This window comes from Ranitomeya imitator, chromosome 2 (assembly GCF_032444005.1).
Source record: "Ranitomeya imitator isolate aRanImi1 chromosome 2, aRanImi1.pri, whole genome shotgun sequence".
NCBI lineage: Eukaryota > Metazoa > Chordata > Amphibia > Anura > Dendrobatidae > Ranitomeya > Ranitomeya imitator.
Window position 1 is genome coordinate 348,464,232 of NC_091283.1, and position 25,026 is coordinate 348,489,257.

A 25,026-nucleotide genomic window follows, 5' to 3' on the forward strand; every position below is an offset into this window, starting at 1 on the left:
CAAGGCAAAATTCTCTATGTTCACAGATGAAAAAATGAAGAATATCAAGAAAAAAAACACTGTCCGTACTGTGAAACATGGAGGAGGCTCTGTTATGTTCTGGGGCTGCTTTGCTGCATCTGGCACAGGGTGTCTAGAATCTGTGCAGGGTACAATGAAATATCAAGACTATCAAGGGATTCTAGAAAGAAATGTGCTGCCCAGTGTCAAAAAGCTTGGTCTCAGTCGCAGGTCATGGGTCTTGCGACAGGATAATGACCCAAAACACACAGCTAAAAACACCCAAGAATGGCTGAGAGGAACACATTGTCAAACTGCATTCCTCGAGGGCCGCATACCATGCGAGTTTTCAAGATTTCCTTAGCATTGCACAAGGTGCTGCAATCATTATGTGTGTAGGTGATTAAATTATCACCTGTGCAGTACAAGGAAATCCTGAAAACATGACCTGTTTGCAGCCCTCGAGGAATGCAGTTTGACACCCCTGCATTGGACTATTCTGAAGTGGCCCTCTATGTGCCCTGACCTAAATCCTATTGAGCATCATTGGAAAGAGCTGAAACATGCCGTCTGGAAAAGGCAACCTGCAAACACGAGACAACTGGAGCAGTTTGCTCTTGAGGAGTGGGACAAAATACCTGTCGAGACGTGCAGAAGTCTCATTGACAGTTACAAAAATCGTTTGATTGCAGTGATTGCCTCAAAAGGTTGTGCAACAAAATTGTCACGGCTCCCAGGTATTAATGCTGTGGGGAGAGCTGCACACAGCAGCAAAGGAGCTGAGGAGATTTAGCCTTTAGTAAACCTAGCAAAAAAGCCAAACAAAAAGCAAGTGTGGGATTGCACTTTTTTTTGCAATTTCACTGCACTTGGAATTTTTTTCCCGTTTTCTAGTACCTGACATGCTAAAACCAATGGTGTCGTTCAAAAGTACAACTTGTCCCGCAACAAACAATGGCCATATTGACGGAAAAATAAAAAAGCTATGGCTCTGAGAAGGAGGGGAGCAAAAAACAAAAACGCAAAACCGAAAAACTCCTGGTCGTTAAGGGGTTAATATGGCCGGTGCCGATCACTAATGGCCTCTCCATGTTCCGAACATCTGAATGGGGAGAAACAAGGAGACCTTGTGTGGGAGAGAGACTGAGGACAGAACGTTACTAACGAGTACAGCGATATTGGCGTCCATGTAGTCATTAGTCGCAGCGTTCTGTAGTGGGGGGAGCAGCGACATATAAGTCACAGGTCAGACCCCAGAGATCAGCAACGGGGGGAGAACGTGTGTATTCAGGGGGGAAACATGGAAAACGGAATATCACAGAGATGGGAAAGGCCATTTATTATATGGGGAGGAAAAATGGCCGAGTGTGACCAGCGGCTAATCCTGATAGAGAATAACGGGGCCCCAGCACCTACCTCCACATATATGGCTGCTCTGTGCACACAGGACCTGTGATGAGGTCACAGGAGGGGAGGAGTCAGGGGTCACATGATCAGGGGCCTCAGTGTATGCAGGACTCTGCTGTGCTGGTTGTCATGGTGCTGGATGAGGGGAAGTTTATGTGTGGGGTCAGGAGGGGTTTACAGTGTGGGTGTAGCAGAGCCGTGTGTGTATGAAGTGTGCGGAGCGGAGCCGTGTGTGTACGAGGTGTACGGAGCGGAGCCACATGTGTAAGAGGTGTACGGAGCAGAGCTGGGTGTGTACGAGGTGTACAGAGCGGAGCCGTGTGTTCGAGGTGTATGGAGTGGAGCCGCATGTGTTCAAGGTGTACGGAGCAGAGCCCCATGTTTTCATGGTGTACGGAGCGGAGCCGCGTGTGTGAATTTGCTCATTATTACCATCAGTCTAACCCTCAACTGGTGAGGTGGGGTTTGCCACACCCCAGGGAATTTTTGTTCGGCTGCCATTCATTGAAAAATGCTGGTATGAGGATACGTTTCTCACTAGCTTCCATCCATTTCCTTGTAAACAGGATGTCGTCTAGGCCTCTCTCTTCTGGCCACGCATAGCAGAGCTAGCTGTCGCTAAGTGCTGTCTTGGCCTTGCTGAACCTCACATAATAATAATCTTTATATAGCGTTAACATATTCCGCAGCGCTTTACAGATATTATCACATCACCACTCATGTAACTCTTTTTTTTTTTACACATTTTCAAATTTTGAAAACTTTATTTTTATCAAACTATTACATTTTCTGGTACTTGTGGGTGTCATACTCGTGTAATCAATCGCCAATAAGAAAACGATTAAAAACAAATGTGATCTTTGCATTTTCTGTAGAAATAAGAGATTTCATTGGGGTATAGGAAACCCCACCTCACCAGTTGAGGGTTAAATAAAAACTACTTAAGGCTGTGTGCACATGTTCCGAATTTTTCGCTATAAAAACGCGATAAACATGCTTAAAATATGCATACATATGCATCCTATCATTTAGAATGCATTCCGCAATTTCTGTGCATATGTTGCGTTTTTTTCCGCGAAATGTTTTTTGCGAATTTCCCACTATATTATTGCATCCCAGAACCTCCAGAAAAACACACAAAAAATCCGCAAGATATATGTGAAAAATCCGCATGCAGATTTCTTGCAGAAAATGTGGTTGCTCTGCTGACGATCCTAACTCGGAAGGGCATTCATTTTCCAGAACTGGTCAGAATCTGCTGTTCAAACCTTTCTAGAACTCAAGACTGGTTTCTATGCTGCTCCTGTCCTGACTAGGGTTGAGCGACCTTGACTTTTTTAGGGTCGAGCCGGGTTTCGCGAAACCCAACTATCTCAAAAGTCGAGTCGAGTGAAATCGGCCGATTATGGCGAAAAGTCGAGGATCGACCGAAACACGAAACCCAATGGAAAGCCAATGGGAATATTTTTTTTTTTTCTCTCTCTCTCTCTCTCTCTCAACTGAAAAGCTGGTGTTACACAGTGCAAATCGCTACAGCGCACAAGCGACAACATGGCGATAGGCGTCCACGCCCCTAAGACCTATGTCATCACTCTGCCCACGCCCCTTCATTGGCTGAAAAAAATGGCGCCAAGCGCGTCATACGAAACGCGACTTTGGCGCGAAAATCGCGTACCGCATGGCCGACCCCACACAGGGATCGGGTCGGGTTTCATGAAACCCAACTTTGCCAAAAGTCGGCGACTTTTGAAAATGAACGATCCGTTTCGCTCAACCCTAGTCCTGACCCATCCTGACGTGGACAGACCTTTCTTCCTTGAACTGGATGCCTCTATTGGAGTAGGAGCACTTCTCTCTAAAAATATCTCTAGAGCAAGAAATCATACCTGTGGATTTTTCTCCACAAAATTTTCTCCAGAAGAATAGAATTATTCCATTGGTGACCATGAACTCTTAGTCATAAAATTGGACACTAAGGATTGGCGACATCTTCTTGAACTAGCTAATTTCCCAGTGACAATCTATACCACAAACACCTGGAGTATCTGCAGTCTGCTTGCAGGCTGAATCCCCATCCAGCTCTATGGTCGCTCTTTTTCTCACAATTTGATTTCATCCTCTTTTGGCTGTTATGGAATCATTTGAAATCAGTAATAAAAGGGAGAGAGGGGTACAGTTACACACCTGTCATAGAGTGGTAAAGAATCACCGCACACTCTTGATGAACATTTGCAGAAAGTTTATTTCACATATAGCGAATAAGACAAAAGCATTGATGTGGAAGAAGGTGCAGGAAATGAATCGGCAAAAAAATAGCAACAAAAACCAATGTTTCGACCCTGCCAAGGTCTTATTTGCATTGTCGCTGGAGACAAATGGCTGACAAGTTCAATTGTTGAAAATAGGAAGCGTGTCTGAGGGTAAGGGTACGTTCACATTAGCGTTTTGTGGGACTGCGTCGGGCGCAGCCGCGGTGACGCATGCGTCATGCGCCTTTATAGTTAACATGGGGGCACATGGACATGCATTGTCTTGCGTTTTGTGACGCATGCGTCTTTTTTGGCGCAAGCGTCAGGGCGCAGAGGACGCAGTAAGTTGCATTTTTTGCGTCCAAAATCATGCCAAAAAAGGACGCATGTGTCACAAAACAATGCGTTTTGCATGCGTTTTTGTTTGCGTTGTGCATTGCGTCGCCGACGCATTCCCGCACAACGCAAATATGAACGCAGCCTAAATGGTACCTATTTGGTATGTGTTACCAGGCACTCTCGCACCTTCATCATATGCGTCCTGCGGCTTCCAGCGCATCCGGTATCTACCTCCCGATGTACTGTCTTCCAGCAGTCTCCAGTGCTTCCAGTACCTGTTTCCTAGGGCTTAGGCTGACGTCACACACAGCGTATGAAAATATGGTCCGTATATTACGGCCGTAATACGCTGAAAAGTCCCGAAAATAGTGGTCCGTAGCTCCTCCGTAGGCAGGGTGTTTCAGCGTTTTTTTGCGCATGGCATACTCCGTATGTAATCCGTACTGCGTGTTTTTATCGCAGGCTTGCAAAACCGACATACGGCTATACAAGGGATCCATGTGTTAAAAAAAAACCAAAACATATATACTGTATATATATATATATATATATATATATATATATATATATGTCAGTAGACACATATATGTATATATGTTATTACTTCATACAGCGCGAGATAGCAGAAAGCCGGTAATTCAATTACCGGCTTTTCCTATCTCCTTCCTAAACCCGACATGATATCAGACCTGGTTTACATACAGTAAACCATCTCATATCACCATTTTTTTGCATATTCCACACTACTAATATTAGTAGTGTGTATATGCAAAATTTGGCCGTTCTAGCTATTAAAATAAAGGGTTAAATGGCAGAAAAAATTGGCGTGGGCTCCCGCACAATTTTCTCCGCCAGAATAGTAAAGCCAGTGACTGAGGGCAGATATTAATAGCCTGGAGAGGGTCCATGGTTATTGGCCCCCCCCCCTGGCTAAAGACATCTGCCCCCAGCCACCCCAGAAAAGGCACATCTGGAAGATGCGCCTATTCTGGCACTTGGCCACTCTCTTCCCATTCCCGTGTAGCGGTGGGATATGGGGTAATGAAGGGTTAATGCCACCTTGCTATTGTAAGGTGACATTAAGCCTAATTAATAATGGAGAGGCGTCAATTATGACACCTATCCATTATTAATCCAATACTAGTTAAGGGTTAAAAAAAAAAACACACACATTAATTTTTAATAATTTATTGAAAAAATCACAAAGGTTGTTGTATTAATTTATTCTACTCTCAATCCACTCACTGAGTTGATCTGTAAATGTAAAAAAAACAAAAAAAAAAAACAATATACATACCTTCCGAAGATCTGAAACGTCCAACGATGTAAATCCATCTGAAGGGGTTAAAATATTTTGCAGCCACGAGCTCCGCTAATGCAGGCTGCTCATGTCTGCAAAACCCCGGCGAATGAAGGTAAAGTAGGTCAATGACCTATATTTGTCTGCATTTGCGGTGAGGCGCCCTCTGCTGGCTGTTCCTAGATCGTGGGAACTTTCCTAGAAAGCTCCCTTGCTCGAGATCATAAGAGGGCGCCCTCTGCTGGTTGTCCTCATATGAACTCGAGCCTGGGAGCTTTCTAGGAAAGTTCCCACGATCTAGGAACAGCCAGCAGAGGGCGCCTCACCGCAAATGCAGGTAAATATAGGTCATTGACCTACTTTACCAGCCTGCATTAGCGGAGCTCGTGGCTGCAAAATATTTTAACCCCTTCAGATGGATTTACATCGTTGGACCTTACAGATCTTCGGAAGGTATGTATATTGTTGGTTTATTATTTTTTTTTAATTTACAGATCGAAGGTCTTCAGTGAGTGGATTGAGAGTAGAATAAATTAATACAACAACCTTTGTGATTTTTTCAATAAATTAATTTTTAATAATGTGTTTTTTTAACCCTTTACTAGTATTGGAATAATAATGGATAGGTGTCATAATTGAAGCCTCTCAATTATTAATTAGGCTTAATGTCACCTTACAATAGCAAGGTGGCATTAACCCATCATTACCCCATATCCCACAGCTACACGGGAATGGGAAGAGAGTGGCCAAGTGCGAGAATAGGCGCATCTTCCAGATGTGCCTTTTCTGGGGTGGCTGGGGGCAGGCGTTTTTAGCCAGGGGGGGGGGGGGGGGGGTAATAACCATGAACCCTCTCCAGGCTATTAATATCTGCCCTCAGTCACTGGCTTTACTACTCTGGCGGAGAAAATTGTGCGGGAGCCCACGCCAATTTTTTCCGCCATTTAACCCTTTATTTTAATAGCTAGAACGGCCAAATTTTGCACATACACACTACTAACATTAGTAGTGTGGAATATGCAAAAAAATGGGGATATGAGATGGTTTACTGTATGTAAACTATGTCTCATATCATGTCGGGTTTAGGAAGGAGAAAGCAAAAGCCGGTAATTGAATTACCGGCTTTTCTCTCTAACAGCGCTGCGTATTCCTGGCAATTCACACTGCTGGTCCGTGTGTAATCCGTATTTTTGGGGCTTCCATAGACTTTCATTGACGTTTTATTTGCGCAATACGGTGACAAACGCAGCATGCTGCGATTTTCTACGGCCGTAGAAAGCCGTATAATACTGATCAGTAAAATACGGCAGATAGGAGCAGGGGCATAGAGAATAATTATGCTGTATGTTTTGCGAGTTTTACGGACGTAGTTTCTGTGCTCTTACGTCCGTAAAACTCGCAAGTGTGACGCCGGCCTTAGAGGATCCACCTCTCCTCCTGAGACCAAACAGTATCAAACACTTCAAGATCTTATCTCACAATGCTCTCGGTTCTGGTGTCCTCCTCCCTCACTGACTGCTGTTCGATAAGATCTGAAATCGTTTATAATGATACATAGCTCTGCGGTATCTCTAAATAGTAGCTGTAGACATCAGTGATGAAAGGAGGGTGTATTCTTTTTTTCTCCTGCATGATGTTGCCTACTTATGATTGTTAACTCATTAAGGGGAAGAAGTACAAGTTCCCAGAGGCAAATCTGTGGTAACAACCAGTTGAACTATAACATAAATAATGGCCTAAACTTTACAAGTTCATATCTGTGCAAAGGAGAGGAAAAATAAAAAAATAAAAGCAAAGTTTTACCTGCTCTGCAGCCAATAATTCATGATGTGGCCAGTTAAAATGTACAAACTGATGAAAGGTCCTCTGAAATTCTTATAGAGCAATGCAAAGCTGGGTAACTATACTAGTCTCAAATAAAAGGACAATTTCAAAAGCGGAAAAGTGTCTTAAGAAACCGGAGATCCTTAATGTAATTCAGCCTTCAATACTTCTATACAAACCATACCAGTTCTCCTTCAACTACACAGGTCCTAGGGCGTTATCTTAACTCATAGACAATAAAAACAATAGACGCAAATAGATGGATATTAGTATTAAAAGCAGTTGTTTATTAATCCTTTGTTACAAATTTTAAAGGGGCGGTCCGACACCTCTCTCTTCTGTGTAGTCTGGTGTCAGGTGGAGGTAGATGCTGTTTTACTTAATTAGGACAGTTGAAGAGGGAACCATCCAGTTGGTCTCATTTGATTAATAAGACACCATAATTATTAGATGCCTGCTGTCTGACGTTTGCCTCTGAAACTGTCCCAATCATGTATACCAGAGAAGGACTGGTCAACCTCTTTAAGATGCAGTTATAGTGTTCACAAAAAAGTATTCTATATATATGATGAAATATTTTGGATTGTTATATGCATTACACTTGCTGATGTTTATTGCTCATTGCATACAGCACATTTCCTAATAATTATCATTTAGTGATCTAAATTGCTTTCCCTTTTAGGCTTGTGACTTAACTTTTACTGTAAATTTTCTGGTACTCGTCGTCAATAAAATACATTTATAAATTATGAGGTGGCTACTTCCCTGTGTAATTTCTCTGATGTGTAAGAAAATATTTCTTTGTTAAACATTTTCCAATACTCAATATGAAAATGGCTTCTCCTCTGTGTGCATTTTTTGGGTAAGTTCACACAGGGCGTTTTTGCTGTGTATTTTTTATGCTAATTTTCAGCTGCTTTTTACAGTACCAGCAAAGCCTATGAGATTTCAGAAATTTCATGCACACATTGGTTTTTTGTGTCATCAGTATTTTGTGCTTTGCTGCGTTTATGGACATAGAGCATGTCACTTCTTTCAGAGTTTTTTCAGTGGTTTTCACCCATTGACTTGAATGGATGCTGCAAAAACGCAGCAAAAACGAAGGTATCATTATTTGCTGAGTTTTTGCTGCTGAAAATTCAAGGACATTAGCATGGACAAAGAGAAAAAAAATGAACCAAAAAAAGCACCTAAACCTGCGTTTTTAACGCAGCTTCTTTCCTGCCAAGATCAGGTTTTCCAAAACCTGCAGAAAAAAGCAGCAAAAAACGACCTGTGTGAACTTACCCATAGATTTATAAAAAGAGTGGATTTACAAGAAGAACAATTCCCACATTATGGACATGAATATGGCTAATCTCCTGTGCGAGTTCTCAGATGTGCAACAAGATTTCATTTGTTGGTAAAACATTTCCCACATTATGAACATGAAAATGGCTTCTCATCGTTGTGAGTCTTGCTATGTCTAACAAGATTTGTTTTGTCAGTAAAACATTTTCCACATTCTTGACATAAAAATGGCTTCTCCCCTGTGTGAATTCTCTGATGTGCAGTAAGATTTTCTTTCTTCTTAAAACATTTTCCACATTCTGAACATGAAAATGGCTTTTCACCTGTATGGCTTATCTGATGTCTAACAAGATGTGATTTAATGCTATAAGATTTACCACATATTGAACATGAGAATGGCTTCTCCCCTGTGTGAGTGCTTTTATGTTTAACTAGAACCCCTTTGTAGGCAAAACATTTCCCACATTCTTCACAAGAATATGGCTTCTCCCCCGTGTGAATTCTCTGATGTGCACAAAAATTTGCTTTTTTGATAAAACATTTCCCACATTCTGAACAAGAAAACGGCTTCTCCCCTGTGTGAATTTTCTTATGTGCAACAAGATTTGATTTGTAGGTAAAATATTTCCCACATTCTGCACATGAAAATGGTTTATCCCCTGTGTGAGTTCTCTGATGTGCAGTAAGATTTTCTTTCCTGGTAAAAAATTTCCCACATAATGAACATAAAAATGGCTTCTCCCCAGTGTGATTTCTCTCATGTACAGTAAGCCTTGATTTCTTGGTAAAACATTTCCCACATTCTGCACATGAAAATGGTTTCTTCCCTGAATGAGCTTTTTGATGTTCAGTATCACTTTTGTTATTATTTTGCTTAAGAGTCTGTAATAAATCAGAAGGTGGGAACTGTTGATAAGGAATAGATGATAGATTTTTGCTATGAAGGGCTGGCAGTTTATCTGAAATGATGTCATGCTCTTCAAATATATATGGTGTGATACCATAATTGGCTGCTTCAAAATCAGTAACTGTTAGATATCCCTCAGACACACAGTCATCTGCCAAGAAAAAAAAAAAAACTTTTTTCATAAATTCTGCATTTAGCAACAAATTGTATTAAAATTCAAGTATTAGCTCACGAAGACGGATACAAATTGTAGACTTCAATCCGAGGACTAGTAGTTTATGATATTAAGAGGTTGTACAATTTTTAGTTCCTCTTCTAATGCTAGCTTTTTAAAGCTTTACTCTTCAATTTGCTTGTCAATAAATTTTTGTAATGAAATGTTCAGTGGAGAATCATAAAGAGGCCTGTAAGTCGGTGCTATTAGGTGGTGTCTGTCTCATAGCTACATGAATTATAGCACAAAACAAGGCAAAGAGGAGGAGCAGGATTGCTGTGTACATAGAAGTCATGACTTTAGAGCAGGTGTAAGATTGGAGCAGTATGTGTATTTTTGTATGTATTTTCATTATGCTACCTTCCTGGCTCATAAGCAATACACACCGGTAAGCACTTTGCTCATTAGGCTCTTCCTATATCAAGCTCTCTTCGGCATTGGGCACACACTCCTGACGAAGCTGTTGCAGAACAGTGATACGCATGGGGTCTTTCTCTCCACATCTTTGGTCTTCACACCTTCTACTTATCAAGGTAGTTCATTATGGTTGTTTATGTTCTGGGAGCATATGAAGTAGTATCTATCAAAGGGATTTCCCTTTGCATCTGAGTGTTAACATTTGCAGCACTATTTGGTTGGCTTTGCTCCTTTGGTCTAACCTCTTCTGGTGATTCGCTCTATCCCCCTATTTATTTAATATGCGTATCTTTTGCATGTGACCTCTATACCATACCTTAAATCTTAAATTACTATCTTTTCATATGGGTAATACTTCTAATATGAACTAGTCAAGGGTTTTATAAATATTCATATAAATGGTGGTCCAAAAGTAGGTGGACAGAAAATAATTTATTTTGATTTATATATAAAATTATATTTACTAACACAAGCATAATATTGACAATTAAATTTTATTCTGAACAATAATACAAAAGCCCTTAAATTTTATCAACGCAGGTGTTCAAACTGTTTTCCATCACAATTTCCACAGCTTTGAAGTCTGCCTCTTAGGCTATTTTCACACTAGCGTCGGTATGCGCCTGTTGCAGTGCGTCGGGCCGACGTACCGACGTATACTGTGAAATAAAAGCACAACGGGGGCAGCGGATGCAGTTTTTCAACGCATCTGCTGCCCCATTGTAATGTCCGGGGAGGAGGGGGCGGAGTTCCGGCCGCGCATGCGCGGTCAGAAATGGCGGACACGACGAACAAAAAAAGTTACATGTAACTTTTTTTTGTGCTGACGGTCCGCCAAAACACAACGCATCCGTCGCACGACGGATGCGACGTGTCGCAATGCATCGCTAATGCAAACCTATGGAGAAAAAACGCATCCTGCGGGCTAGTGTGAAAGTAGCCTTACGCTTCGACAAACATTTTTGCACAAGTCTCTTTGGGTATTCATTTCTTGAAATGCATCTCTTATGTAATTTTTCAAATCACTGACACTTTTTGGTTTTCGACTATAAACTTTGTCCTTGAGAACTCCCCAAAAGAAAAAAGTCTGGTGAACGTGCCGGCCAAGCAAGTGAGCCTCTTCGTCCAATCTGTTTATTAGGAAATGTTTCATCAAGATACTCGCAGACTACTCTTGAATAATGTGGAGGGGTCCCATTTTGTTGGAAACAAAGGTCATTTGAATTAGGCTGTTGCTGTAACTGGGGAACAACTTGATTCATTAGAATTTTGAGATACTTATCTCCTGTGACTGTTCCATCAAAAAAAAAAAAAGGTCCAAAAAACAACAAAACTTGAAATACCAACTTCATAACCCTATTACACATACTGTCCACCTACTTTTGGACCACCCTGTATGTATTTTCTATTGCTTCTTCCTACAAACACGACAATTCAGGTATTTAACATTGCACCAGGGGTGCTGGATGATTGCTCTGTTTGTTCTACATGCTTTAATGGTTTTTAATGCAATTTTTTGTGTGTTCATGGTTACTAATAAAGCTATGTATTTTTTGATTGTTTATCAGGTGTGCGCACTAATTGTTTGTATTGGTCTTTCTCTCTTCTCCTTTTGTATGAAATCATTTTCCATACAAGGTGTAGCACCATGATAAGTATTTAGCACATTTCTATGTATTTGGATGCATCATAGGTGTGCTCTAGCTTTGTATACTAGTCCGCGAGTAGTGACTAGTGTGACATCATGTCTGGCCAATACGTTTTTCTTTTTCACCAGTATGAAGCCTGTCCACACACTCTGTGACGGCAGTGGATGTGACGTCAGTAACCTCTGATGTACAGCTGGTCACTCCCGAACTTGTAATGGCCCTCCCTGATAAATTTAAGGGAGAGAAAGACCAGTTCAGGTTATTCAGGGAGAGCTGTAGGTTATTTTTTACTTTGCAACCCCAGTCATCAGGGGAGGAGTTCGAGAGGGTGGGAATAATCATGTCCCTACTGCGAGGAGGTCCTCAGACCTGGGAATTGTCCTTGTCACCACAAGCACCAGAATGTTTTTTTGACGATCAGACAGTGTAATGATCTTAGAATTTGATGTCAATTTCTTCTTGGGGACTTTGAGGATATCTACCTAGATGAATGGATATTTCCTTGATTTATCCAATATCTTATTGATATGTTTGTTCAGTTTAATTGAATGCTACTAGAATGTTGAAATTGTTTCTGACTATCTCAGTCAGAGATAGACAGAAAGAGACATTATACACAAAATGCACTTTATACAGATAGACAGTGTTTGACTGTTATGCTGGTGATTCGCACGGTATATTGTACACTGCTCTGCTCCTCCCAATATCAGACCATCTCGCTGAGCTGTCTCGTACAAACACTTTCAGCACCTCTACATCCTTCTGATGCTGGAGAGTCTCCATCTAGCTATTGTGAGGTATGGTCAGACTGTACAGGAATTTAATAGGACTGTATCCTGCAGAGTTTTGCTTCCCTGGCCTATCCCCTGCCAGCAGTGGATATATTAGGCAGCTCCACCTTCCACACCTTGCCTGAGCTAAGATTGTAGTTACAGTTTGTCTCCAGTTCCCTGTCTAGGTGCTTTATTGTTTTGTCTCTCCTGTTATTGACTCGGCTTGTTTACTTGTTCTGTCTGATCTCTCCGCTCAGGAAGCTGGCTTCGTACATTGAACTTGTACTGCCCGCCCTGACCTCGGACTTTCTAACCACGCCTCTGTATTCGCTCTCTGTGCTTCTTTTTGTGCCTTTGACCCAAAGGTCAGCTGCTGCAGGTCCGGGCACTACCCTGGAGTGTAAGCTGGTGACTACCCTAACAACCCAAGCCTATTCTCACCATCAGAGACTCTAGTGAAGACCAGGTAGTCACTTAGTTACGCCCCTCAAGGGTAAAACTCCGCCTAACAGGCAGCACTTATCCACCCTCTCCATATGCAATCTCTCATAATCTTGCTGCGTGGAGAATATCATGGATTTTGTTGTGCAACTTGTTTTTTAACTCCTTGGCATCACAACCAATTTTAACCTTAATAACTGATCATTTCTTCTTTTTTACCTTCCTATTATCAAGTTCTAGGGGATATAACTATTTTGAGTGACAGTCACATGAGAGCCTTTTTTCAGATGGGTTGTCAGTGGTATCATTTTTGTGTACATACGAGTGGTACTCATTAAAGATTTCCCTTGACCCACTGCACATGTGTAATGATATAAGTCTCTATAGGTTACGTGCCAATTTGCAACTCAGAACTGATAACGGTCTTGATTTTACAGGTGCTGGAGTGGTGTGAGGTTTCATAATGGACCCAGAGGAATACAGAGCAGTCATCAAGTTCCTTTATTTGAAAGGCCACACCAAAGGAGATGTACGATGAGATGAAAGAGGCTTATGGTGATGATACCCAATCATATGATGTAGTCAAGAACTGGAATCGTAAATTCAAATGTGGTCGGACTTCGGTGCAAAGAGCTCCAATTCTAGGGTGACCCCACTCTGCTATTAATGAACACACTATCCAGCAAGTGCAGGTCGCCATTTTGGAAAATCGCATTGTAATTATTGGCCCAAAATGTCAAGATTAGTGTGTGATCAGTGAAAAAAATAATCTAAGACCATCTTCACATGCAAAAGGTATCCGCTTGCTGGGTTCCCCGGCTTCTCACATCTTTCCAGAAAAAGGAACGAGTCGAATGCTCTCAGACTCTATTGGCGATGAGTGATGGAAACGAGGACTTTTTAAACAGATTGATCACACAGGAAGGAAGCTGGGTCCATCACTATGATCCTGAGACTAAAGTCCAGTTGATGCAATGGAAGCATCATGACTCACCACCTCCAAAGAAGGCACGTGCCCAACTCTCGGCAGACAAGGTCATGCTCACAGTATTTTGGGACCAGCACACAGTAGTATTGATGGTTTTCCTAGCAAAGGGTACCATGATCACTGGGGCATACTATGCTTCACTGCTGCAGAGATTGCGGGAGGCCATCAAAACCAAGAGACGTGGCATGCTCACTAAAGATGTCCGTCTTCTGTAAGACAATGCACCAGTTCACAACTCACATGTTGCCCAAATGGAAGCATGGTCCTGTGGCTTTGAAACTGTACCGCATCCCCCTTATTCACCTGACCTCGCACCATCGGACTTCCATTTCTTTCCAACAATGAAGTTATTTTTGACGTCCAAGCATTTTCCAGATAATGAGACTTTGATTTCCGAAGTCACAACGTGGCTTTTGAAGCAACCTGTTAACTTCTACAAGAGAGGTGTTTACAGTTGCTTGAAGAGATGGGAGAAGTGTGTGTCCCTAGGTGGCAGCTATATATAGAAGGACCAATAACTGTTAACCGAGTTTCATTGCTCTCAGTCCACAGGAAGTGAGTCAAGGGAAATCTTTAATGAATGCCCCTTGTATATCTTATTAATGTAGTGAAACCTCCACCAGGGGGAGCTGGTGAGGGAAGAGGTTAAAAACTAAGCGTAGCAAAAGAGAACAGCACAGGTGTCACAGGTAATGAAAGAGTGGTCAGACGAACCGAGTCAGAAACATTTAGGAACAGAAGTGCAAGAAGGAGCAACCATACACATAGTCAAAATACTAAGCCGAGGGTCAGAGCCAAACATGAGCACGGGGTCCAAAAACGTGAGACGGAAGACGTGGTCGGGGTACAAGCAAGAGAATCAAAAAGCCAGACAGAGAACGTAGCAGCAGAGACAGATACCAAGAGACAGGGTCATACACGCGAATACAAGTCAAAGGCAGGAGGGCCACCAAGGAACAAGGGTCAGAGGCTCTAAACTGGAAGCTTGAGCTATCACTAACACTCGTCAGCAGGCTGTGATAGACTGAAATAGCCCAGCAAGCTCCAGAAGGAGGCTGAGGACATTAACCCCTGCATGACCAGTCCCGAGAGAGGAAAGAAGGAAGTAAATTTGGGACTGGACCATGACAATTAACACACTTTTTATTAACTCTTAATGCTTAACTTTTTTTCATAAAAAAATGCAAAAGCCATCCTGCCTCGTCACGGGGATCGTCGTTGGGACAGTACTAACGCTAATATTAAAAACCTTACCGTTTGTCAAGTAACATGCATGTAGGTAAGGACTGAGAAGAACTGAGCCAAACTACATGCATGTCATTTGACAAATGGTAACGTTTTTAATATTAGAGTTTGGACTGTCCCAACTACGGTCGCAGAGACGGGATGGCTTTCACATTTTTTTGATAAGAAAACATGTTAACCAAGTACTGTATATTATTTTCATGCACTGTGCTATTTATTTACTGCAGTGTATTTAATCATTATGTTTCTGTGTCTGTTTGTTTTCTGTTTAGTGGATAGTGTGAACATGCGTTTATATGCTGCATGCACACCAGTTTATGTCCCAGTTCATACCTTTGGATTTTCTTCTGTGTCTGCATCATGTGCATATAAAGGTGAGGCCTGCCTTTCTTTCCTGTGAGGCCGGGGTTACACTAGCGAGTTTTACGGACGTATGAGAGGTGCAAAACTACGCAATGCACACAGACCAATGATTTTCTATGGGGCAGATCCTATCTGTCGTATATTTCTCAGCTGTATGCTGCATTTGTCAGCGTATTGCGCAAAAAATCCACCAATGAAAGTCTATGGGGGCGAGAAAAATACGGATTACACACGGACCATCAGTGTGACTTGCGAGAAATACACAGCGGTATTCTAGAGAAAAGCCGGTAATTCAGCGCGGTGGACAGTAAAATCACACTGACAGGTTAGAATAGAATAGATAAAATTAATGTCTACACATAGTATAGCTGTATATAACCTCATATGAACTTGAGCGTGGGAATTTTTCAGAATATTTTCTCACATTCGAGTTCATATAAGGTTATACCAGCAGGGGGCGCATCACCGCGAGTTTAAGTAACTATGTTCCCCTGCTTCCATTCATTCACAAGATTTTTCAGTCAGGAGCACAGTTGCATTAGCAGGCTCCAGGCTATAAAAATCTTTAACCCCTTCAGATGGATTTACAGCGTGGGACAAGACTGAACGACGGAAAGTATGGGATATTGTTGTTTTTTTATTTTAACTTTGTTTCAGGTGACAAGGGTCTTCAATTGGATTGAAAGTAAATAATAATAGTATAATAAACTATTACAACACCCTGTGTCTTTATTTCATTAAAATACTTTTTTCATAATTTGTGTGTGTTTTATTAACCATTTACTACTATTGGATTAATAATGGATAGGTGTCTTATTGACACCTCTCCATTATTAACCTGGCTTAAGATCACCTTACAATAACAAGGTGACATTAACCCTTTATTACCCCATATTCCACACCTACACGGGAGTGAGAAGAGAGAGGCTAAGTGCCAGAATAGGCGCATCTTACAGATGCGCCTTTTCTGGGGTAGCTGGGGGTCCTATATCCATGGTCCCTCTCTAGGCTATTAATAACTGCCCTCAATCACTGGCTTTCCCACTCTGGCAGAGAAAATTGTGCGGGAGCCCACGCCAGTTTTTTCCACGATTTAACCCTTTATTTTAACAGCTAGAGCCCCCAAATCTTGCAAAACACATTACTAACATTAGTAGTGAGGAATATGCAAAAAAAAAAAGGGATATGAAATGGTTTACTGTATGTAAACCATGTCTCATATCCTGTCGGGTTTGGGAAGGAGATAGCAAAAGTCGGCAATTGAATTACCGGCTTTTAAGCTAACAAGTGCTGTATTAAACATACATACATATCTATATACACCGTATATATATTTTCATGAATATTTCAGCCCATGGATCCATTGTATATCCGTTTTGCAAGCCGGCGCGAAAATCTCGCTGTATGGATGCCATACGGATTACATACGGAGGTTTACATGTGCAAGATACGCTGCCACACCCTGCCTACGGATGACATACGGATCACTGTTTTGGGATCATTTCTGCGTATTACGCATGTGACCCAGGCCTGAGCTGGGCATTATTGATGTGGTTTCCCATGGCTGTGTGTCCACTAGTTGGGCTCAGTCCCTCTCGGCCCTTATCTACATACATGTCACTTGATAAACGGTAAGAGTTTTATAATATTACAGTTAGGGCTATCAACTATGGTCACTGTGAAGAGGCGGGATGGTTTTCGCATTTTTTTTAATTAAAAAACATGTTAACTAAGCACCATATATTATTTTCATGCACTATGCTATTTATTTATTTACTGCAGAATATTTAACCCCTTAGTAACAGAGCCAATTTGCAGCTTAATGACCAAGCCAATTTTTACAATTCTGACCACTGTCACTTTATGTGGCTATAACTCTGGACCGCTTCAACGTATCCCACTGATTCTGAGGTAGTTTTTCGGGACATATTGTGCTTCTACAGAGAGTGGTGTCACAAAAAATACTTACTAAATAACATTTCCCACATGTCTACTTTACATCAGTTTACAATTTTGGAACCAAATTTTTTTTTTGTTAGGACGTTATAAGGGCTAAAAGCTGACCAGCAATTTCTAGTTTATCCAACAAAATTTACAAAACCATTTTTTTTTTTGGGGACCACCTTACATTTGAAGTGACTTTATGGGGTCACTATAACAGAAAATACCCAAAGTGACACCATTCTAAAAACTGCACCCCTCACGGTGTGCAAAACCACATTCAAAAAGTTTATTAACCCTTCATGTGCTTCACAAGAACTAAAGCAATGTGGAAGGAAAAAAATGAACAAAAATTTTTACTTTTTTTCACAAAAAATTTACTCTGGAACTATTTTTTTTTATTTTCACAAGGGTATCAGAAGAAAATGGACCACACAATTTGTTTGGGTGCATGGCAGGGCTCAGAAGGGAGGGAACACCATTTGACTTTTTGAACTCAAAATTGGGTGGAATCAATGATGGTGCCATGTCGTGTTTGGAGACCCCCTGATGTACCTAAACAGTGGAAACCCCCAATTCTAACTCCAACCCTAACCCCAACACACCCCTACCCACAGCCCTAAGCACAAGCCTAACCTTAGCCCTAACCCTAACCTTAGCCCTAGCCCTCACTTTAGCCCAACTCACTTTAGCCCAAATCTAACCCTAATGGAAAAATGGAAATTTATTTTGTTTTTATTTCATTATTTTTCCATTTTTTTATTTTCATCACTGTGATAGACACTATCACAGTGATCAAAATGAACCAATAGGAAAATTGTCCTATTGTTGCTGAGCGCCGGCCAGCAGATCTCGGCGAGTGCACTGCGCATGCTCCCTTCATTTTCTCCTGGAAGAATACACAGGGGACATCAAGGCGGGATTCCTGGACTCCAGAAGTATAGGGGGGGCGATCGGGGGAGCAAATTTCTCTCTCCTCTGATGAGCGATCACATCAGAGGAGAAATTAAATGGAGAATCTGACTTGTCTTTTTTGTGTGTGGTTATCGTTATACTGTATGACGGCGATCGCAACACCGGGTCAGCAAAAACTGACCTGAATCAGGTTCTTTGGGATCTCAGCTACCCCCGACTGCCGAGACCCCAGAGAAATTCCGACTCTGGGGGAGGGGGGGGGGGGGGCTATACACTTTTTCCACAGCATCGTTAATTAACGGCGCTGTGGCTTAAGAACACTTAATTGCCGCCGTGAAAAGGCGTATCAGCGGTCGTTAAGGGGTTAATCATTATGTTTCTGTATTTGGTTTTTACTCATCAATTTAAGTAGATGCACAACCTCACCAGCCAGGATCAGTCATATCTGGACTGTGTCCTTTCTCGAGAAATTATCCTGAGATCTGACTCAATGAACTACTATGTTAAAGGCCTCTTTTATACGTCCAGATAATACCGGAGAAATCGGTACCGGAGTTATCCGTGTCCGTGTGCTCACGTGGCACATCAGTGTGGCACACGTGCGGCATCCGTGTGCCGCCTGAGGACCACACGGACCGTGCAGGAGAGACAGCGCTACACTAAGCACTGTCCCCCCTGTGTGGTGCTGAAGCCGGGATTCATCTCTTCTCCCCCGCAGGAGAGAAGAGATGAAAGATCAAGTTTTTGTTATTTTTTGTTCACATGTGCCACATGGAGGAATGGGCCAACATACCAACAACAGTGTGTGGCAACCTTGTGAAGACTTACAGAAAACGTTTGACCTCTGTCATTGCCAACAAAGGATATATTACAAAGTATTGAGATGAAATTTTGTTTCTGACCAAATACTTATTTTCCACCATAATATGCAAATAAAATGATAAAAAAACAGACAATGTGATTTTCTGGATTTTTTTTTCTCAGTTTGTCTCCCATAGTTGAGGTCTACCTATGATGTAAATTACAGACGCCTCTCATCTTTTTAAGTGGTGGAACTTGCACTATTGCTGACTGACTAAATACTTTTTTGCCCCACTGTATGGGCAAAAAAGTATTTAGTCAGTCAGCAATAGTACAAGTTCCACCACTTAAAAAGATGAGAGGCGTCTGTAATTTCCATCATAGGTAGACCTCAACTATGGGAGACAAACTGAGAAAAAAAAATCCAGAAAATCACATTGTCTGTTTTTTTATCATTTTTTTTGCATATTATGGTGGAAAATAAGTATTTGGTCAGAAACAAACAATCAAGATTTCTGGCTCTCACAGACCTGTAACTTCTTCTTTAAGAGTCTCCTCTTTCCTCCACTCATTACCTGTAGTAATGGCACCTGTTTAAACTTGTTATCAGTATAAAAAGACACCTGTGCACACCCTCAAACAGTCTGACTCCAAACTCCACTATGGTGAAGACCAAAGAGCTGTCAAAGGACACCAGAAACAAAATTGTAGCCCTGCACCAGGCTGGGAAGACTGAATCTGCAATAGCCAACCAGCTTGGAGTGAAGAAATCAACAGTGGGAGCAATAATTAGAAAATGGAAGACATACAAGACCACTGATAATCTCCCTCGATCTGGGGCTCCACGCAAAATCCCACCCCGTGGGGTCAGAATGATCACAAGAACGGTGAGCAAAAATCCCAGAACCACGCGGGGGGACCTAGTGAATGAACTGCAGAGAGCTGGGACCAATGTAACAAGGCCTACCATAAGTAACACACTACGCCACCATGGACTCAGATCCTGCAGTGCCAGACGTGTCCCACTGCTTAAGCCAGTACATGTCCGGGCCCGTCTGAAGTTTGCTAGAGAGCATTTGGATGATCCAGAGGAGTTTTGGGAGAATGTCCTATGGTCTGATGAAACCAAACTGGAACTGTTTGATAGAAACACAACTTGTCGTGTTTGGAGGAAAAATAATACTGAGTTGCATCCATCAAACACCATACCTACTGTAAAGCATGGTGGTGGAAACATCATGCTTTGGGGCTGTTTCTCTGCAAAGGGGCAAGGACGACTGATCCGGGTACATGAAAGAATGAATGGGGCCATGTATCGTGAGATTTTGAGTGCAAACCTCCTTCCATCAGCAAGGGCATTGAAGATGAAACGTGGCTGGGTCTTTCAACATGACAATGATCCAAAGCACACCGCCAGGGCAACGAAGGAGTGGCTTCGTAAGAAGCATTTCAAGGTACTGGAGTGGCCTAGCCAGTCTCCAGATCTCAACCCTATAGAAAACCTTTGGAGGGAGTTGAAAGTCCGTGTTGCCAAGCGAAAAGCCAAAAACATCACTGCTCTAGAGGAGATCTGCATGGAGGAATGGGCCAACATACCAACAACAGTGTGTGGCAACCTTGTGAAGACTTACAGAAAACGTTTGACCTCTGTCATTGCCAACAAAGGATATATTACAAAGTATTGAGATGAAATTTTGTTTCTGACCAAATACTTATTTTCCACCATAATATGCAAATAAAATGTTAAAAAAACAGACAATGTGATTTTCTGGATTTTTTTTCTCAGTTTGTCTCCCATAGTTGAGGTCTACCTATAATGTAAATTACAGACGCCTCTCATCTTTTTAAGTGGTGGAACTAGCACTATTGCTGACTGACTAAATACTTTTTTGCCCCACTGTATAACTGAACATGAGATTCTTAGTTTAAACATTCTGATCAGGCTGCATAAAGCCTACTGCCACTTCACGGCAAACCTCGTAGTGGGTCCCAATCGCCCGAGCGGAGCCTTGCGCTGACCTCCACCACTGCGGCCATGCGCCGCCAGTGCAGTCGGCCCAGTATCTCCAGACTGTGCCGCCCCTCAAGCACATAACCAGAGCAAAAATGGCCGACACACAGCACCAACACTGTGGCAGAGGGCTTCATGCACTCTGATCAGAATGTTAACCTAACAACCTCATGTGCAGTTTTATATATTTTTGCCTAGCAACATTAAATCAATGCATGATTTTTGGAGGTGCTGTCCATTCTCTTTTTCAGCATATTGCATGATCTGTTCTTTTTTTTTTTTTTTTCTTTGGACGTGCACTCCTCCCATTTGACACAGGTGATTTTAATTAGCAGGAGACTGCAAAGAAAGGGGTTTATGTTGTGAATTCTGTGGCTGAATTCACTCCTGTGGTCACAAGTGGTATTGCAGCCTCTGGGCTTCCTCCCTCAGGTGTTTTGGTGAGCTCGTTGGCTGCCTTGCTATTTAACTCCACCTGAGTCTGTCTTCCTTGCTCCTTGTCAATGTTCCAGTGTTGGATCTGAGCTACTGCATCTTTCCTGTGGCCTGCTGCTCTGCTAGATAAGTGTTACTTTGTTTTTGTTTCCGTTTTTTCTGTCCAGCTGTGCTATTCTCTTTTGCTGGAAGCTCTGAGACGCAAAGGGTGCACCGCCGTGCCGTTAGTTCGGCACGGTGGGTCTTTTTGCCCCCCTTTGCGTGGTTCTGCTTTAGGGTTTTTTGTAGACTGCATAGTTCTCTTTGCTATCCTCGCTCTGTCTAGAATATCGGGCCTCACTTTGCTGAATCTATTTCATTCCTACGTTTTGTCTTTTCATCTTGCTAACAGTCATTATATGTGGGGGGCTGCCTATTCCTTTGGGGTATTTCTCTGAGGCAAGTCAGGCTTGTATTTCTATCTTCAGGCTAGTCAGCTCCTCAGGCAGTGCCGAGTTGCATAGGTAGTGTTAGGCGCAATCCACTGCTGCTTTTAGTTGTGTGAGGATAGGTTCAGGTATTGCAGTCTGCAGAGATTCCACGTCTCAGAGCTTGTTCTATTGTTTTTGGGTTATTGCCATATCACTGTATGTGCGCTGATTACTGCACACTGTGTTGCCTGATAGCACAGCATAACAGTACAAGGAGCCAAAACCAATGATTCTCAATAGAGGGAAAAAAGAAGTCCTGACATCATTTTTTTTTCCTCAGCTCTGTCTTCAGTTTTTTTTTTTTTTTTTCCCCTAGACATTAGAGTGCTTCAGGACACAGCTGTGGACATGGATATTCAGGCTCTGTGCTCCTCAATGGATAATCTCGTTATAAATGTACAAAAGATTCAAGATACAATTGATCAGAAATCTATGCTAGAACCAAGAATTCCTATTCCTGATTTGTTTTTTGGTGACAGAACTAAGTTCCTGAGCTTCAAAAATAATTGTAAGCTATTTCTGGCCTTGAAACCTCATTCTTCTGGTAATCCTATTCAACAGGTTTTGATTATTATTTCTTTTTTGCGCGGCGACCCACAGGACTGGGCGTTTTCTCTTGCGCCAGGAGACCCTGCATTGAGTAATGTTGATGCGTTTTTCCAGGCGCTTGGATTGCTTTACGATGAGCCTAATTCAGTGGATCAGGCTGAGAAAAATTTGCTGGCTTTATGCCAGGGTCAGGATGATGTAGAAGTATATTGTCAGAAATTTAGGAAGTGGTCAGTACTCACTCTGTGGAATGAATCTGCACTGGCGGCTTGGTTCAGAAAGGGTCTCTCTGAAGCTCTTAAGGATGTCATGGTGGGATTTCCTATGCCTGCTGGTTTGAATGAGTCTATGTCCTTGGCCATTCAGATCGGTCGTCGCTTGCGCGAGCGTAAATCTGTGCACCATCTGGCGGTATTGTCTGAGAGTAAACCTGAGCCTATGCAGTGCGACAGGACTATGACTAAAGTTGAACGGCAAGAACACAGACGTCTGAACAGGCTGTGTTTCTACTGTGGTGATTCCACTCATGCTATTTCTAATTGTCCTAAGCGCACTAGGCGGTTCGATAGCTCTGCCGTCATTGGTACTGTACAGTCCAAATTCCTTCTGTCCATTACCTTGATATGCTCTTTGTCATCGTATTCTGTCATGGCGTTTGTGGATTCAGGCGCTGCCCTGAATCTGATGGATTTGGATTATGCTAAACGTTGTGCATTTTTCTTGGAGCCTTTGCGGTGTCCTATTCCGTTGAGAGGAATTGATGCTACACCTTTGGCCAAGAATAAGCCTCAGTACTGGGCCCAGCTGACCATGTGCATGGCTCCTGCACATCAGGAAGTTATTCGCTTTCTGGTACTGCATAATCTGCATGATGTGGTCGTGTTGGGGTTGCCATGGCTACAAACCCATAATCCAGTATTAGATTGGAACTCTATGTCGGTAACCAGCTGGGGTTGTCAGGGAGTACATGGTGATGTTCCATTTTTGTCTATTTCGTCATCCATTCCTTCTGACATCCCAGAGTTCTTGTCTGACTTTCAGGATGTATTTGAAGAGCCCAAGTCTGATGCCCTACCTCCGCATAGGAATTGTGATTGTGCTATCAATTTGATTCCTGGTAGTAAATTCCCTAAGGGTCGTTTATTTAATTTGCCCGTGCCTGAACACACCGCTATGCGCAGTTATGTGAAAGAATCCCTGGAGAAGGGACATATTCGCCCATCGTCATCACCATTGGGAGCAGGGTTCTTTTTTGTAGCCAAAAAGGATGGTTCGCTAAGACCGTGTATTGATTACCGCCTTCTTAATAAGATCACTGTTAAGTTTCAGTATCCCTTGCCATTGATATCTGACTTGTTTGCTCGGATTAAGGGGGCTAGTTGGTTTACTAAGATTGATCTTCGTGGTGCGTATAATCTGGTGAGAATCAGGCAGGGAGATGAATGGAAAACGGCATTTAATACGCCCGAGGGTCATTTTGAGTATCTGGTGATGCCGTTCGGACTTGCCAATGCTCCATCTGTTTTTCAGTCTTTTATGCATGACATTTTCCGTGAGTATCTGGATAAATTCCTGATTGTTTACTTGGATGACATTTTGATCTTCTCTGATGATTGGGAGTCTCATGTGAAGCAAGTCAGAATGGTTTTCCAGGTACTGCGTGCTAATTCCTTGTTCGTGAAGGGATCAAAGTGTCTCTTCGGTGTGCAGAAAGTTTCATTTTTGGGGTTCATCTTTTCCCCTTCTACTATCGAGATGGATCCGGTTAAGGTCCAGGCCATCCAGGATTGGACTCAGCCGACATCTCTGAAAAGTCTGCAGAAATTCCTGGGCTTTGCTAATTTTTATCGTCGCTTCATCTGTAATTTTTCTAGCATTGCCAGACCATTGACCGATTTGACCAAGAAGGGTGCTGATTTGGTTAATTGGTCTTCTGCTGCCGTGGAAGCTTTTCAGGAGTTGAAGCGTCGTTTTTGCTGTGCCCCTGTGTTGTGTCAACCAGATGTTTCTCTTCCGTTCCAGGTCGAGGTTGATGCTTCTGAGATTGGAGCAGGGGCGGTTTTGTCACAGAGAGGTTCTGGTTGCTCAGTGTTGAAACCATGTGCTTTCTTTTCCAGGAAATTTTCTGCTGCTGAGCGTAATTATGATGTGGGCAACCGAGAGTTGCTGGCCATGAAGTGGGCATTCGAGGAGTGGCGTCATTGGCTTGAGGGAGCTAAGCATCGCGTGGTGGTATTGACTGATCATAAGAATCTTACTTATCTCGAGTCTGCCAAGCGCTTGAATCCTAGACAGGCCCGTTGGTCGTTATTTTTTGCTCGTTTTGATTTTGTGATTTCGTACCTTCCGGGCTCTAAAAATGTGAAGGCGGATGCTCTGTCTAGGAGTTTTGTGCCCGACTCTCCGGGGTTATCTGAGCCGGCGAGTATCCTCAAGGAAGGAGTCATTGTGTCTGCCATCTCTCCTGATTTGCGGAGAGTGTTGCAGAAATTTCAGGC

General features: G+C 42.5%; 1 pseudogene; it reads right to left on the bottom strand.

The window, feature by feature from the left end:
• The window catches only part of LOC138666537 (zinc finger protein 850-like), a 112,160-nt pseudogene that overhangs the window by 74,958 nt on the left and 12,176 nt on the right, over window positions 1–25,026 (bottom strand).